Here is a 15,525-nt window from a genome sequence, read left to right on the forward strand (position 1 = left end):
CAGCTGCGTCGTTGAGAAGTTCTTCGATCTATCCAAGCCTTTCGGTCCTTTTGGGGAACCCTCTGCTCAGCCTGGTAGGATCCTCAATTAAATTTGGGCTTCTCCTACTTGCTGCTATTGGGGTAGAAGCTTAGTCCCCACAAGGAAGGAGACTGCGATCTACCATACTGCCCTCTTTCCTATCTGCATTATTGTTTCTCGGCCTTTTGGCCATGATCAAGTTTGGTATCTGTGAATAAACTTCACTACAATTGAAACACTTTAGACCTTTCAGACTGAAGGCATCTATGTGGAAGAGAGCTCTGCATTGATTAAAGAAGGGGAAATGTGTCGGGACATTACAGATGATCATTGCTGACCACTGCATCACCCGCCATAAGATAACAGCAACAACCCTTTTAAATCTGTTCTCTGTTTTTTGAATGAAAAGGGTTGTTCTTATGTAGATCTCTGTAAACAAGTCTGGAAAGGAAGAAGGAAGGTTCTAGGATGAGGCTTATCACAAACAGGCATCTAACACAAAAAATACGATGACTAGCATGGAGTAGTTTAGCGTAGTGTAGTTTAGTGTAGGTCCTGCCCTAAAAGAGTCTACCTTGTCGTGGTGGGCAGGCTTGTCATCTTATGGTTAAAAATGTCAAAATTGGAGAAAGAATCCATTGTCTCTGGGCAGTTTCATTTTTGACCATGGGATTCAACTAAAAGACTCTAAGATTTCACTTAGGCAGAGCAGAAAAAAATAGTTATATGTCTATATTTATAGAAAAAAGATACAGACAGTAATCTGTACAAAACATTTTAAAGTGGCTTTGTATGTTGTCAGAATTTTTAATGTTACACGTTTATTCCTTCTTTTTTATGTCGGCAACATTTCTCTGAATGTAATGTTTAACCACTTCAAGTCCGGACACTTTTACCCCCTTCCTGTCCAGGCCAATTTTCAGCTTTCAGAGGTCCCGTACGACGATCAGTGTTCCACTGTGTACAGAGGACACAACGGGCACTGGATTGCACTGCTGTGCGCTCCAAGGGAGCGCGCACAAGCAGGGGGCGGGAAGGCCATTTATAAACGGCCACCTGACCCTGCACTTTCACCGTCCGGTCATTTATATACAACCGGACGGGAGGTGGTTAATAAATCCTAGCGCTTCATTTAAAGAGTAACTCCACTTTTACGGGGAAATACAAATGACACCTACAATTCCTACACAAATCACATTATCTTTCATTGTTATTAACAAGCAACTTCCCTTCCTAATCTACAGGGGCCCTCCAGGAGGTGTCATTTCCTGCTGTGTAACTGGTAGGCTGATATTCCCACAAGTTGGCACTGACATCAGTCAGATGATGGGCGTCCCCTCCAACAACCATCATCTCTACAGGTTTGCAGACCCTACCACTTTCTCCACAGGTACCCCGCAGGATCAGCCGCCGATCGATCACTGCAAAAGTCGTTCCCGTGTATTTGGTTCAAGAACACACGTGGATCTATCTGCACAATAACAAAAGGTAAGAATCTCCAAACCTTTCACAACCATAAAAATATACATTAATCACCCAGAGGGGAGTGTTGTCCTCTCAACAAAAGTGGAGTTACTCTTTAAAGCAATACAGGACTGAAGATCATTTCTGAATGATTGTCAGCTCTTGTGCCCAGACTTTACATTCCTGCATTAGCACTTCTTGGTCTTTTGATCAAATTTTGCTGCGTCGTTAGCCTGAGGGGTTTCCCTGCTGTCCAGCTACTTCGTTGAGAAGTTCTTCGATCTATCCAAGCCTTTTGGTGCTTGTGCGGTACCCTCTGCTCGGCTTGGTAGGATCGTCAATTAAATTTGGCTTCACCTACTTGCTGCTATTGGGTTAGAGGCTTAGTCCCCACAAGGAACGAGACTGTGATCTACTCTACTGTACTCTTTCCTTTCTGATTTATTGCTTCTCGGCCTTTTGGCCATGATCAAGTTTGTTATCCACCTAGGCCCTTAGGGGTGTCCCTGCTGTTCAGCTGCGTCGTTGAGAAGTTCTTTGCTCTATCCAAGCCTTTTGGTCCTTGTGGGGTACCCTCTGATCGGCCTGGTAGGATCGTCAATTAAATTTGGCTTCACCTTCTTGCTGCTATTGGGTTAGAGGCTTAGTCCCCACAAGGAACGAGACTGCGATCTACCCTCTTTCCTTTCTGTATTATTGCTTCTCGGCCCTTTTGGCCATGATCAAGTTTGGTATCGACCTAGGCTCTTAGGGGTGTCCCTGCTGTTCAGCTGCGTCGTTGAGAAGTTCTTTGCTCTATCCAAGCCTTTTGGTCCTTGTGGGATACCCTCTGCTCGGCCTGGTAGGATCGTCAATTAAATTTGGCTTCATCTTCTTACTGCTATTGGGTCAGAGGCTTAGTCCCCACAAGGAACGAGACTGCGATCTACCCTCTTTCCTTTCTGTATTATTGCTTCTCGGCCTTTTGGCCATGATCAAGTTTGGTATCGACCTAGGCCCTTAGGGGTGTCCCGGCTGTTCAGCTGCGTCGTTGAGAAGTTCTTCGATCTATCCAAGCCTTTTGGTCCTTGTGGGGTACCCTCTGCTCGGCCTGGTAGGATCGTCAATTAAATTTGGCTTCACCTACTTGCTGCTATTGGGTTAGAGGCTTAGTCCCCACAAGGAACGAGACTGCGATCTACCCTCTTTCCTTTCTGTGTTATTGCTTCTCGGCCTTTTGGCAATGATCAAGTTTGGTATCGACCTAGGCCCTTAGGGGTGTCCCTGCTGTCCAGCTGCGTCGTTGAGAAGTTCTTCGATCTATCCAAGCCTTTCGGTCCTTTTGGGGAACCCTCTGCTCAGCCTGGTAGGATCCTCAATTAAATTTGGGCTTCTCCTACTTGCTGCTATTGGGGTAGAAGCTTAGTCCCCACAAGGAAGGAGACTGCGATCTACCATACTGCCCTCTTTCCTATCTGCATTATTGTTTCTCGGCCTTTTGGCCATGATCAAGTTTGGTATCTGTGAATAAACTTCACTACAATTGAAACACTTTAGACCTTTCAGACTGAAGGCATCTATGTGGAAGAGAGCTCTGCATTGATTAAAGAAGGGGAAATGTGTCGGGACATTACAGATGATCATTGCTGACCACTGCATCACCCGCCATAAGATAACAGCAACAACCCTTTTAAATCTGTTCTCTGTTTTTTGAATGAAAAGGGTTGTTCTTATGTAGATCTCTGTAAACAAGTCTGGAAAGGAAGAAGGAAGGTTCTAGGATGAGGCTTATCACAAACAGGCATCTAACACAAAAAATACGATGACTAGCATGGAGTAGTTTAGCGTAGTGTAGTTTAGTGTAGGTCCTGCCCTAAAAGAGTCTACCTTGTCGTGGTGGGCAGGCTTGTCATCTTATGGTTAAAAATGTCAAAATTGGAGAAAGAATCCATTGTCTCTGGGCAGTTTCATTTTTGACCATGGGATTCAACTAAAAGACTCTAAGATTTCACTTAGGCAGAGCAGAAAAAAATAGTTATATGTCTATATTTATAGAAAAAAGATACAGACAGTAATCTGTACAAAACATTTTAAAGTGGCTTTGTATGTTGTCAGAATTTTTAATGTTACACGTTTATTCCTTCTTTTTTATGTCGGCAACATTTCTCTGAATGTAATGTTTAACCACTTCAAGTCCGGACACTTTTACCCCCTTCCTGTCCAGGCCAATTTTCAGCTTTCAGAGGTCCCGTACGACGATCAGTGTTCCACTGTGTACAGAGGACACAACGGGCACTGGATTGCACTGCTGTGCGCTCCAAGGGAGCGCGCACAAGCAGGGGGCGGGAAGGCCATTTATAAACGGCCACCTGACCCTGCACTTTCACCGTCCGGTCATTTATATACAACCGGACGGGAGGTGGTTAATAAATCCTAGCGCTTCATTTAAAGAGTAACTCCACTTTTACGGGGAAATACAAATGACACCTACAATTCCTACACAAATCACATTATCTTTCATTGTTATTAACAAGCAACTTCCCTTCCTAATCTACAGGGGCCCTCCAGGAGGTGTCATTTCCTGCTGTGTAACTGGTAGGCTGATATTCCCACAAGTTGGCACTGACATCAGTCAGATGATGGGCGTCCCCTCCAACAACCATCATCTCTACAGGTTTGCAGACCCTACCACTTTCTCCACAGGTACCCCGCAGGATCAGCCGCCGATCGATCACTGCAAAAGTCGTTCCCGTGTATTTGGTTCAAGAACACACGTGGATCTATCTGCACAATAACAAAAGGTAAGAATCTCCAAACCTTTCACAACCATAAAAATATACATTAATCACCCAGAGGGGAGTGTTGTCCTCTCAACAAAAGTGGAGTTACTCTTTAAAGCAATACAGGACTGAAGATCATTTCTGAATGATTGTCAGCTCTTGTGCCCAGACTTTACATTCCTGCATTAGCACTTCTTGGTCTTTTGATCAAATTTTGCTGCGTCGTTAGCCTGAGGGGTTTCCCTGCTGTCCAGCTACTTCGTTGAGAAGTTCTTCGATCTATCCAAGCCTTTTGGTGCTTGTGCGGTACCCTCTGCTCGGCTTGGTAGGATCGTCAATTAAATTTGGCTTCACCTACTTGCTGCTATTGGGTTAGAGGCTTAGTCCCCACAAGGAACGAGACTGTGATCTACTCTACTGTACTCTTTCCTTTCTGATTTATTGCTTCTCGGCCTTTTGGCCATGATCAAGTTTGTTATCCACCTAGGCCCTTAGGGGTGTCCCTGCTGTTCAGCTGCGTCGTTGAGAAGTTCTTTGCTCTATCCAAGCCTTTTGGTCCTTGTGGGGTACCCTCTGATCGGCCTGGTAGGATCGTCAATTAAATTTGGCTTCACCTTCTTGCTGCTATTGGGTTAGAGGCTTAGTCCCCACAAGGAACGAGACTGCGATCTACCCTCTTTCCTTTCTGTATTATTGCTTCTCGGCCCTTTTGGCCATGATCAAGTTTGGTATCGACCTAGGCTCTTAGGGGTGTCCCTGCTGTTCAGCTGCGTCGTTGAGAAGTTCTTTGCTCTATCCAAGCCTTTTGGTCCTTGTGGGATACCCTCTGCTCGGCCTGGTAGGATCGTCAATTAAATTTGGCTTCATCTTCTTACTGCTATTGGGTCAGAGGCTTAGTCCCCACAAGGAACGAGACTGCGATCTACCCTCTTTCCTTTCTGTATTATTGCTTCTCGGCCTTTTGGCCATGATCAAGTTTGGTATCGACCTAGGCCCTTAGGGGTGTCCCGGCTGTTCAGCTGCGTCGTTGAGAAGTTCTTCGATCTATCCAAGCCTTTTGGTCCTTGTGGGGTACCCTCTGCTCGGCCTGGTAGGATCGTCAATTAAATTTGGCTTCACCTACTTGCTGCTATTGGGTTAGAGGCTTAGTCCCCACAAGGAACGAGACTGCGATCTACCCTACTGTCCTCTTTCCTTTCTGTATTATTGCTACTCGGCCTTTTGGCCATGATCAAGTTTAGTATCGACCTAGGCCCTTAGGGGTGTCCCTGCTGTTCAGCTGCGTCGTTGAGAAGTTCTTTGCTCTATCCAAGCCTTTTGGTCCTTGTGGGATACCCTCTGCTCGGCCTGGTAGGATCGTCAATTAAATTTGGCTTCACCTTCTTACTGCTATTGGGTCAGAGGCTTAGTTCCCACAAGGAACGAGACTGCGATCTACCCTCTTTCCTTTCTGTATTATTGCTTCTCGGCCTTGTGGCCATGATCAAGTTTGGTATCGACCTAGGCCCTTAGGGGTGTCCCGGCTGTCCAGCAGCGTCGTTGAGAAGTTCTTCGATCTATCCAAGCCTTTTGGTCCTTGTGGGGTACCCTCTGCTCGGCCTGGTAGGATCGTCAATTAAATTTGGCTTCACCTTCTTGCTGCTATTGGGTTAGAGGCTTAGTCCCCACAAGGAACGAGACTGCGATCTACCCTCTTTCCTTTCTGTATTATTGCTTCTCGGCCTTGTGGCCATGATCAAGTTTGGTATCGACCTAGGCCCTTAGGGGTGTCCCGGCTGTCCAGCAGCGTCGTTGAGAAGTTCTTCGATCTATCCAAGCCTTTTGGTCCTTGTGGGGTACCCTCTGCTCGGCCTGGTAGGATCGTCAATTAAATTTGGCTTCACCTACTTGCTGCTATTGGGTTAGAGGCTTAGTCCCCACAAGGAACGAGACTGCGATCTACCCTACTGTCCTCTTTCCTTTCTGTATTATTGCTACTCGGCCTTTTGGCCATGATCAAGTTTAGTATCGACCTAGGCCCTTAGGGGTGTCTCTGCTGTCCATCTGCGTCGTTAAGAAGTTCTTCGATCTATCCAAGCCTTTTGGTCTTTTTGGGGTACCGTTTGCTCGGCCTGGTAGGATCGTCAATAAAATTTGGCTTCACCTACTAGCTGCTATTGGGTTAGAGGCTTAGTCCCCACAAGGAACGAGACTGCGATCTTCCCTACTGTCCTCTTTTCTTTCTGCAATATTGCTTCTCGGCCTTTTGGCCATGATCAAGTTTGGTATCTACCTAGGCCCTTAGGGGTGTCCCTGCTATCCAGCTTCGTCGTTGAGAAGTTCTTCGATCTATCCAAGCCTTTTGGACCTTTTGGGGTACCCTCTGCTCGGCCTGGTAGGATCGTCAACTAAATTTGGCTTCACCTACTTGCTGCTATTGTGTTAGAGGCTTAGTCCCCACAAGAAACGAGACTGCGATCTACCCTCTTTCCTTTCTGTATTATTGCTTCTCGGCCTTTTGGCTATGATCAAGTTTGTTATCCACCTAGGCCCTTAGGGGTGTCCCTGCTGTTCAGCTGCGTCGTTGAGAAGTTCTTTGCTCTATCCAAGCCTTTTGGTCTTTGTGGGGTACCCTCTGCTCGGCCTGGTAGGATCGTCAATTAAATTTGGCTTCACCTTCTTGCTGCTATTGGGTTAGAGGCTTAGTCCCCGCAAGCAACGAGACTGCGATCTACCCTACTGTCCTCTTTTCTTTCTGTATTATTGCTTCTCGGCCTTTTGGCCATGATCAAGTTTAGTATCGACCTAGGCCCTTAGGGGTGTCCCTGCTGTTCAGCTGCGTCGTTGAGAAGTTCTTTGCTCTATCCAAGCCTTTTGGTCCTTGTGGGATACCCTCTGCTCGGCCTGGTAGGATCGTCAATTAAATTTGGCTTCACCTTCTTACTGCTATTGGGTCAGAGGCTTAGTCCCCACAAGGAACGAGACTGCGATCTACCCTCTTTCCTTTCTGTATTATTGCTTCTCGGCCTTTTGGCCATGATCAAGTTTGGTATCGACCTAGGCCCTTAGGGGTGTCCCGGCTGTTCAGCTGCGTCGTTGAGAAGTTCTTCGATCTATCCAAGCCTTTTGGTCCTTGTGGGGTACCCTCTGCTCGGCCTGGTAGGATCGTCAATTAAATTTGGCTTCACCTACTTGCTGCTATTGGGTTAGAGGCTTAGTCCCCACAAGGAACGAGACTGCGATCTACCCTACTGTCCTCTTTCCTTTTTGTATTATTGCTACTCGGCCTTTTGGCCATGATCAAGTTTAGTATCGACCTAGGCCCTTAGGGGTGTCCCTGCTGTTCAGCTGCGTCGTTGAGAAGTTCTTTGCTCTATCCAAGCCTTTTGGTCCTTGTGGGATACCCTCTGCTCGGCCTGGTAGGATCATCAATTAAATTTGGCTTCACCTTCTTACTGCTATTGGGTCAGAGGCTTAGTCCCCACAAGGAACGAGACTGCGATCTACCCTCTTTCCTTTCTGTATTATTGCTTCTCGGCCTTGTGGCCATGATCAAGTTTGGTATCGACCTAGGCCCTTAGGGGTGTCCCGGCTGTCCAGCTGCGTCGTTGAGAAGTTCTTCGATCTATCCAAGCCTTTTGGTCCTTGTGGGGTACCCTCTGCTCGGCCTGGTAGGATCGTCAATTAAATTTGGCTTCACCTTCTTGCTGCTATTGGGTTAGAGGCTTAGTCCCCACAAGGAACGAGACTGCGATCTACCCTCTTTCCTTTCTGTATTATTGCTTCTCGGCCCTTTTGGCCATGATCAAGTTTGGTATCGACCTAGGCTCTTAGGGGTGTCCCTGCTGTTCAGCTGCGTCGTTGAGAAGTTCTTTGCTCTATCCAAGCCTTTTGGTCCTTGTGGGATACCCTCTGCTCGGCCTGGTAGGATCGTCAATTAAATTTGGCTTCACCTTCTTACTGCTATTGGGTCAGAGGCTTAGTCCCCACAAGGAACGAGACTGCGATCTACCCTCTTTCCTTTCTGTATTATTGCTTCTCGGCCTTTTGGCCATGATCAAGTTTGGTATCGACCTAGGCCCTTAGGGGTGTCCCGGCTGTTCAGCTGCGTCGTTGAGAAGTTCTTCGATCTATCCAAGCCTTTTGGTCCTTGTGGGGTACCCTCTGCTCGGCCTGGTAGGATCGTCAATTAAATTTGGCTTCACCTACTTGCTGCTATTGGGTTAGAGGCTTAGTCCCCACAAGGAACGAGACTGCGATCTACCCTACTGTCCTCTTTCCTTTCTGTATTATTGCTACTCGGCCTTTTGGCCATGATCAAGTTTAGTATCGACCTAGGCCCTTAGGGGTGTCCCTGCTGTTCAGCTGCGTCGTTGAGAAGTTCTTTGCTCTATCCAAGCCTTTTGGTCCTTGTGGGATACCCTCTGCTCGGCCTGGTAGGATCGTCAATTAAATTTGGCTTCACCTTCTTACTGCTATTGGGTCAGAGGCTTAGTCCCCACAAGGAACGAGACTGCGATCTACCCTCTTTCCTTTCTGTATTATTGCTTCTCGGCCTTTTGGCCATGATCAAGTTTGGTATCGACCTAGGCCCTTAGGGGTGTCCCGGCTGTTCAGCTGCGTCGTTGAGAAGTTCTTCGATCTATCCAAGCCTTTTGGTCCTTGTGGGGTACCCTCTGCTCGGCCTGGTAGGATCGTCAATTAAATTTGGCTTCACCTACTTGCTGCTATTGGGTTAGAGGCTTAGTCCCCACAAGGAACGAGACTGCGATCTACCCTCTTTCCGTTCTGTATTATTGCTTCTCGGCCTTTTGGCAATGATCAAGTTTGGTATCGACCTAGGCCCTTAGGGGTGTCCCTGCTGTCCAGCTGCGTCGTTGAGAAGTTCTTCGATCTATCCAAGCCTATCGGTCCTTTTGGGGAACCCTCTGCTCAGCCTGGTAGGATCCTCAATTAAATTTGGGCTTCTCCTACTTGCTGCTATTGGGGTAGAAGCTTAGTCCCCACAAGGAAGGAGACTGCGATCTACCATACTGCCCTCTTTCCTATCTGCATTATTGCTTCTCGGCCTTTTGGCCATGATCAAGTTTGGTATCTGTGAATAAACTTCACTACAATTGAAACACTTTAGACCTTTCAGACTGAAGGCATCTATGTGGAAGAGAGCTCTGCATTGATTAAAGAAGGGGAAATGTGTCGGGACATTACAGATGATCATTGCTGACCACTGCATCACCCGCCATAAGATAACAGCAACAACCCTTTTAAATCTGTTCTCTGTTTTTTGAATGAAAAGGGTTGTTCTTATGTAGATCTCTGTAAACAAGTCTGGAAAGGAAGAAGGAAGGTTCTAGGATGAGGCTTATCACAAACAGGCATCTAACACAAAAAATACGATGACTAGCATGGAGTAGTTTAGCGTAGTGTAGTTTAGTGTAGGTCCTGCCCTAAAAGAGTCTACCTTGTCGTGGTGGGCAGGCTTGTCATCTTATGGTTAAAAATGTCAAAATTGGAGAAAGAATCCATTGTCTCTGGTCTGTTTCATTTTTGACCATGGGATTCAACTAAAAGACTCTAAGATTTCACTTAGGCAGAGCAGAAAAATATAGTTATATGTCTATATTCATAGAAAAAAGATACAGACAGTAATCTGTACAAAACATTTTAAAGTGGATTTGTATGTTGTCAGAATTTTTAATGTTACACGTTTATTCCTTCTTTTTTATGTCGGCAACATTTCTCTGAATGTAATGTTTAACCACTTCAAGTCCGGACACTTTTACCCCCTTCCTGTCCAGGCCAATTTTCAGCTTTCAGAGGTCCCGTACGACGATCAGTGTTCCACTGTGTACAGAGGACACAACGGGCACTGGATTGCACTGCTGTGTGCTCCAAGGGAGCGCGCACAAGCAGGGGGCGGGAAGGCCATTTATAAACGGCCACCTGACCCTGCACTTTCACCGTCCGGTCATTTATATACAACCGGACGGGAGGTGGTTAATAAATCCTAGCGCTTCATTTAAAGAGTAACTCCACTTTTACGGGGAAATACAAATGACACCTACAATTCCTACACAAATCACATTATCTTTCATTGTTATTAACAAGCAACTTCCCTTCCTAATCTACAGGGGCCCTCCAGGAGGTGTCATTTCCTGCTGTGTAACTGGTAGGCTGATATTCCCACAAGTTGGCACTGACATCAGTCAGATGATGGGCATCCCCTCCAACAACCATCATCTCTACAGGTTTGCAGACCCTACCACTTTCTCCACAGGTACCCCGCAGGATCAGCCGCCGATCGATCACTGCAAAAGTCGTTCCCGTGTATTTGGTTCAAGAACACACGTGGATCTATCTGCACAATAACAAAAGGTAAGAATCTCCAAACCTTTCACAACCATAAAAATATACATTAATCACCCAGAGGGGAGTGTTGTCCTCTCAACAAAAGTGGAGTTACTCTTTAAAGCAATACAGGACTGAAGATCATTTCTGAATGATTGTCAGCTCTTGTGCCCAGACTTTACATTCCTGCATTAGCACTTCTTGGTCTTTTGATCAAATTTTGCTGCGTCGTTAGCCTGAGGGGTTTCCCTGCTGTCCAGCTACTTCGTTGAGAAGTGCTTCGATCTATCCAAGCCTTTTGGTGCTTGTGCGGTACCCTCTGCTCGGCTTGGTAGGATCGTCAATTAAATTTGGCTTCACCTACTTGCTGCTATTGGGTTAGAGGCTTAGTCCCCACAAGGAACGAGACTGTGATCTACTCTACTGTACTCTTTCCTTTCTGATTTATTGCTTCTCGGCCTTTTGGCCATGATCAAGTTTGTTATCCACCTAGGCCCTTAGGGGTGTCCCTGCTGTTCAGCTGCGTCGTTGAGAAGTTCTTTGCTCTATCCAAGCCTTTTGGTCCTTGTGGGGTACCCTCTGCTCGGCCTGGTAGGATCGTCAATTAAATTTGGCTTCACCTTCTTGCTGCTATTGGGTTAGAGGCTTAGTCCCCGCAAGCAACGAGACTGCGATCTACCCTACTGTCCTCTTTTCTTTCTGTATTATTGCTTCTCGGCCTTTTGGCCATGATCAAGTTTAGTATCGACCTAGGCCCTTAGGGGTGTCCCTGCTGTTCAGCTGCGTCGTTGAGAAGTTCTTTGCTCTATCCAAGCCTTTTGGTCCTTGTGGGATACCCTCTGCTCGGCCTGGTAGGATCGTCAATTAAATTTGGCTTCACCTTCTTACTGCTATTGGGTCAGAGGCTTAGTCCCCACAAGGAACGAGCCTGCGATCTACCCTCTTTCCTTTCTGTATTATTGCTTCTCGGCCTTTTGGCCATGATCAAGTTTGGTATCGACCTAGGCCCTTAGGGGTGTCCCGGCTGTTCAGCTGCGTCGTTGAGAAGTTCTTCGATCTATCCAAGCCTTTTGGTCCTTGTGGGGTACCCTCTGCTCGGCCTGGTAGGATCGTCAATTAAATTTGGCTTCACCTTCTTGCTGCTATTGGGTTAGAGGCTTAGTCCCCACAAGGAACGAGACTGCGATCTACCCTCTTTCCTTTCTGTATTATTGCTTCTCGGCCCTTTTGGCCATGATCAAGTTTGGTATCGACCTAGGCTCTTAGGGGTGTCCCTGCTGTTCAGCTGCATCGTTGAGAAGTTCTTTGCTCTATCCAAGCCTTTTGGTCCTTGTGGGATACCCTCTGCTCGGCCTGGTAGGATCGTCAATTAAATTTGGCTTCACCTTCTTACTGCTATTGGGTCAGAGGCTTAGTCCCCACAAGGAACGAGACTGCGATCTACCCGCTTTCCTTTCTGTATTATTGCTTCTCGGCCTTTTGGCCATGATCAAGTTTGGTATCGACCTAGGCCCTTAGGGGTGTCCCGGCTGTTCAGCTGCGTCGTTGAGAAGTTCTTCGATCTATCCAAGCCTTTTGGTCCTTGTGGGGTACCCTCTGCTCGGTCTGGTAGGATCGTCAATTAGATTTGGCTTCACCTACTTGCTGCTATTGGGTTAGAGGCTTAGTCCCCACAAGGAACGAGACTGCGATCTACCCTACTGTCCTCTTTCCTTTCTGTATTATTGCTACTCGGCCTTTTGGCCATGATCAAGTTTAGTATCGACCTAGGCCCTTAGGGGTGTCCCTGCTGTTCAGCTGCGTCGTTGAGAAGTTCTTTGCTCTATCCAAGCCTTTTGGTCCTTGTGGGATACCCTCTGCTCGGCCTGGTAGGATCGTCAATTAAATTTGGCTTCACCTTCTTACTGCTATTGGGTCAGAGGCTTAGTTCCCACAAGGAACGAGACTGCGATCTACCCTCTTTCCTTTCTGTATTATTGCTTCTCGGCCTTGTGGCCATGATCAAGTTTGGTATCGACCTAGGCCCTTAGGGGTGTCCCGGCTGTCCAGCAGCGTCGTTGAGAAGTTCTTCAATCTATCCAAGCCTTTTGGTCCTTGTGGGGTACCCTCTGCTCGGCCTGGTAGGATCGTCAATTAAATTTGGCTTCACCTTCTTGCTGCTATTGGGTTAGAGGCTTAGTCCCCACAAGGAACGAGACTGCGATCTACCCTCTTTCCTTTCTGTATTATTGCTTCTCGGCCTTTTGGCCATGATCAAGTTTGGTATCGACCTAGGCCCTTAGGGGTGTCCCGGCTGTCCAGCAGCGTCGTTGAGAAGTTCTTCGATCTATCCAAGCCTTTTGGTCCTTGTGGGGTACCCTCTGCTCGGCCTGGTAGGATCGTCAATTAAATTTGGCTTCACCTACTTGCTGCTATTGGGTTAGAGGCTTAGTCCCCACAAGGAACGAGACTGCGATCTACCCTACTGTCCTCTTTCCTTTCTGTATTATTGCTACTCGGCCTTTTGGCCATGATCAAGTTTAGTATCGACCTAGGCCCTTAGGGGTGTCTCTGCTGTCCATCTGCGTCGTTAAGAAGTTCTTCGATCTATCCAAGCCCTTTGGTCTTTTTGGGGTACCCTTTGCTCGGCCTGGTAGGATCGTCAATAAAATTTGGCTTCACCTACTAGCTGCTATTGGGTTAGAGGCTTAGTCCCCACAAGGAACGAGACTGCGATCTTCCCTACTGTCCTCTTTTCTTTCTGCAATATTGCTTCTCGGCCTTTTGGCCATGATCAAGTTTGGTATCTACCTAGGCCCTTAGGGGTGTCCCTGCTATCCAGCTTCGTCGTTGAGAAGTTCTTCGATCTATCCAAGCCTTTTGGACCTTTTGGGGTACCCTCTGCTCGACCTGGTAGGATCGTCAACTAAATTTGGCTTCACCTACTTGCTGCTATTGTGTTAGAGGCTTAGTCCCCACAAGAAACGAGACTGCGATCTACCCTCTTTCCTTTCTGTATTATTGCTTCTCGGCCTTTTGGCTATGATCAAGTTTGTTATCCACCTAGGCCCTTAGGGGTGTCCCTGCTGTTCAGCTGCGTCGTTGAGAAGTTCTTTGCTCTATCCAAGCCTTTTGGTCTTTGTGGGGTACCCTCTGCTCGGCCTGGTAGGATCGTCAATTAAATTTGGCTTCACCTTCTTGCTGCTATTGTGTTAGAGGCTTAGTCCCCGCAAGCAACGAGACTGCGATCTACCCTACTGTCCTCTTTTCTTTCTGTATTATTGCTTCTCGGCCTTTTGGCCATGATCAAGTTTAGTATCGACCTAGGCCCTTAGGGGTGTCCCTGCTGTTCAGCTGCGTCGTTGAGAAGTTCTTTGCTCTATCCAAGCCTTTTGGTCCTTGTGGGGTACCCTCTGCTCGGCCTGGTAGGATCGTCAATTAAATTTGGCTTCACCTTCTTACTGCTATTGGGTCAGAGGCTTAGTCCCCACAAGGAACGAGACTGCGATCTACCCTCTTTCCTTTCTGTATTATTGCTTCTCGGCCTTTTGGCCATGATCAAGTTTGGTATCGACCTAGGCCCTTAGGGGTGTCCCGGCTGTTCAGCTGCGTCGTTGAGAAGTTCTTCGATCTATCCAAGCCTTTTGGTCCTTGTGGGGTACCCTCTGCTCGGCCTGGTAGGATCGTCAATTAAATTTGGCTTCACCTACTTGCTGCTATTGGGTTAGAGGCTTAGTCCCCACAAGGAACGAGACTGCGATCTACCCTCTTTCCTTTCTGTGTTATTGCTTCTCGGCCTTTTGGCAATGATCAAGTTTGGTATCGACCTAGGCCCTTAGGGGTGTCCCTGCTGTCCAGCTGCGTCGTTGAGAAGTTCTTCGATCTATCCAAGCCTATCAGTCCTTTTGGGGAACCCTCTGCTCAGCCTGGTAGGATCCTCAATTAAATTTGGGCTTCTCCTACTTGCTGCTATTGGGGTAGAAGCTTAGTCCCCACAAGGAAGGAGACTGCGATCTACCATACTGCCCTCTTTCCTATCTGCATTATTGCTTCTCGGCCTTTTGGCCATGATCAAGTTTGGTATCTGTGAATAAACTTCACTACAATTGAAACACTTTAGACCTTTGAGACTGAAGGCATCTATGTGGAAGAGAGCTCTGCATTGATTAAAGAAGGGGAAATGTGTCGGGACATTACAGATGATCATTGCTGACCACTGCATCACCCGCCATAAGATAACAGCAACAACCCTTTTAAATCTGTTCTCTGTTTTTTGAATGAAAAGGGTTGTTCTTATGTAGATCTCTGTAAACAAGTCTGGAAAGGAAGAAGGAAGGTTCTAGGATGAGGCTTATCACAAACAGGCATCTAACACAAAAAATACGATGACTAGCATGGAGTAGTTTAGCGTAGTGTAGTTTAGTGTAGGTCCTGCCCTAAAAGAGTCTACCTTGTCGTGGTGGGCAGGCTTGTCATCTTATGGTTAAAAATGTCAAAATTGGAGAAAGAATCCATTGTCTCTGGGCAGTTTCATTTTTGACCATGGGATTCAACTAAAAGACTCTAAGATTTCACTTAGGCAGAGCAGAAAAAAATAGTTATATGTCTATATTTATAGAAAAAAGATACAGACAGTAATCTGTACAAAACATTTTAAAGTGGCTTTGTATGTTGTCAGAATTTTTAATGTTACACGTTTATTCCTTCTTTTTTATGTCGGCAACATTTCTCTGAATGTAATGTTTAACCACTTCAAGTCCGGACACTTTTACCCCCTTCCTGTCCAGGCCAATTTTCAGCTTTCAGAGGTCCCGTACGACGATCAGTGTTCCACTGTGTACAGAGGACACAACGGGCACTGGATTGCACTGCTGTGCGCTCCAAGGGAGCGCGCACAAGCAGGGGGCGGGAAGGACATTTATAAGCGGCCACCTGACCCTGCACTTTCACCGTCCGGTCATTTATATACAACCGG

The sequence above is a fragment of the Staurois parvus genome, unplaced genomic scaffold (genome assembly GCF_062004578.1).
Source record: "Staurois parvus isolate SC_StPar_1 unplaced genomic scaffold, SC_StPar_1.0 ptg000118l, whole genome shotgun sequence".
Lineage (NCBI taxonomy): Eukaryota > Metazoa > Chordata > Amphibia > Anura > Ranidae > Staurois > Staurois parvus.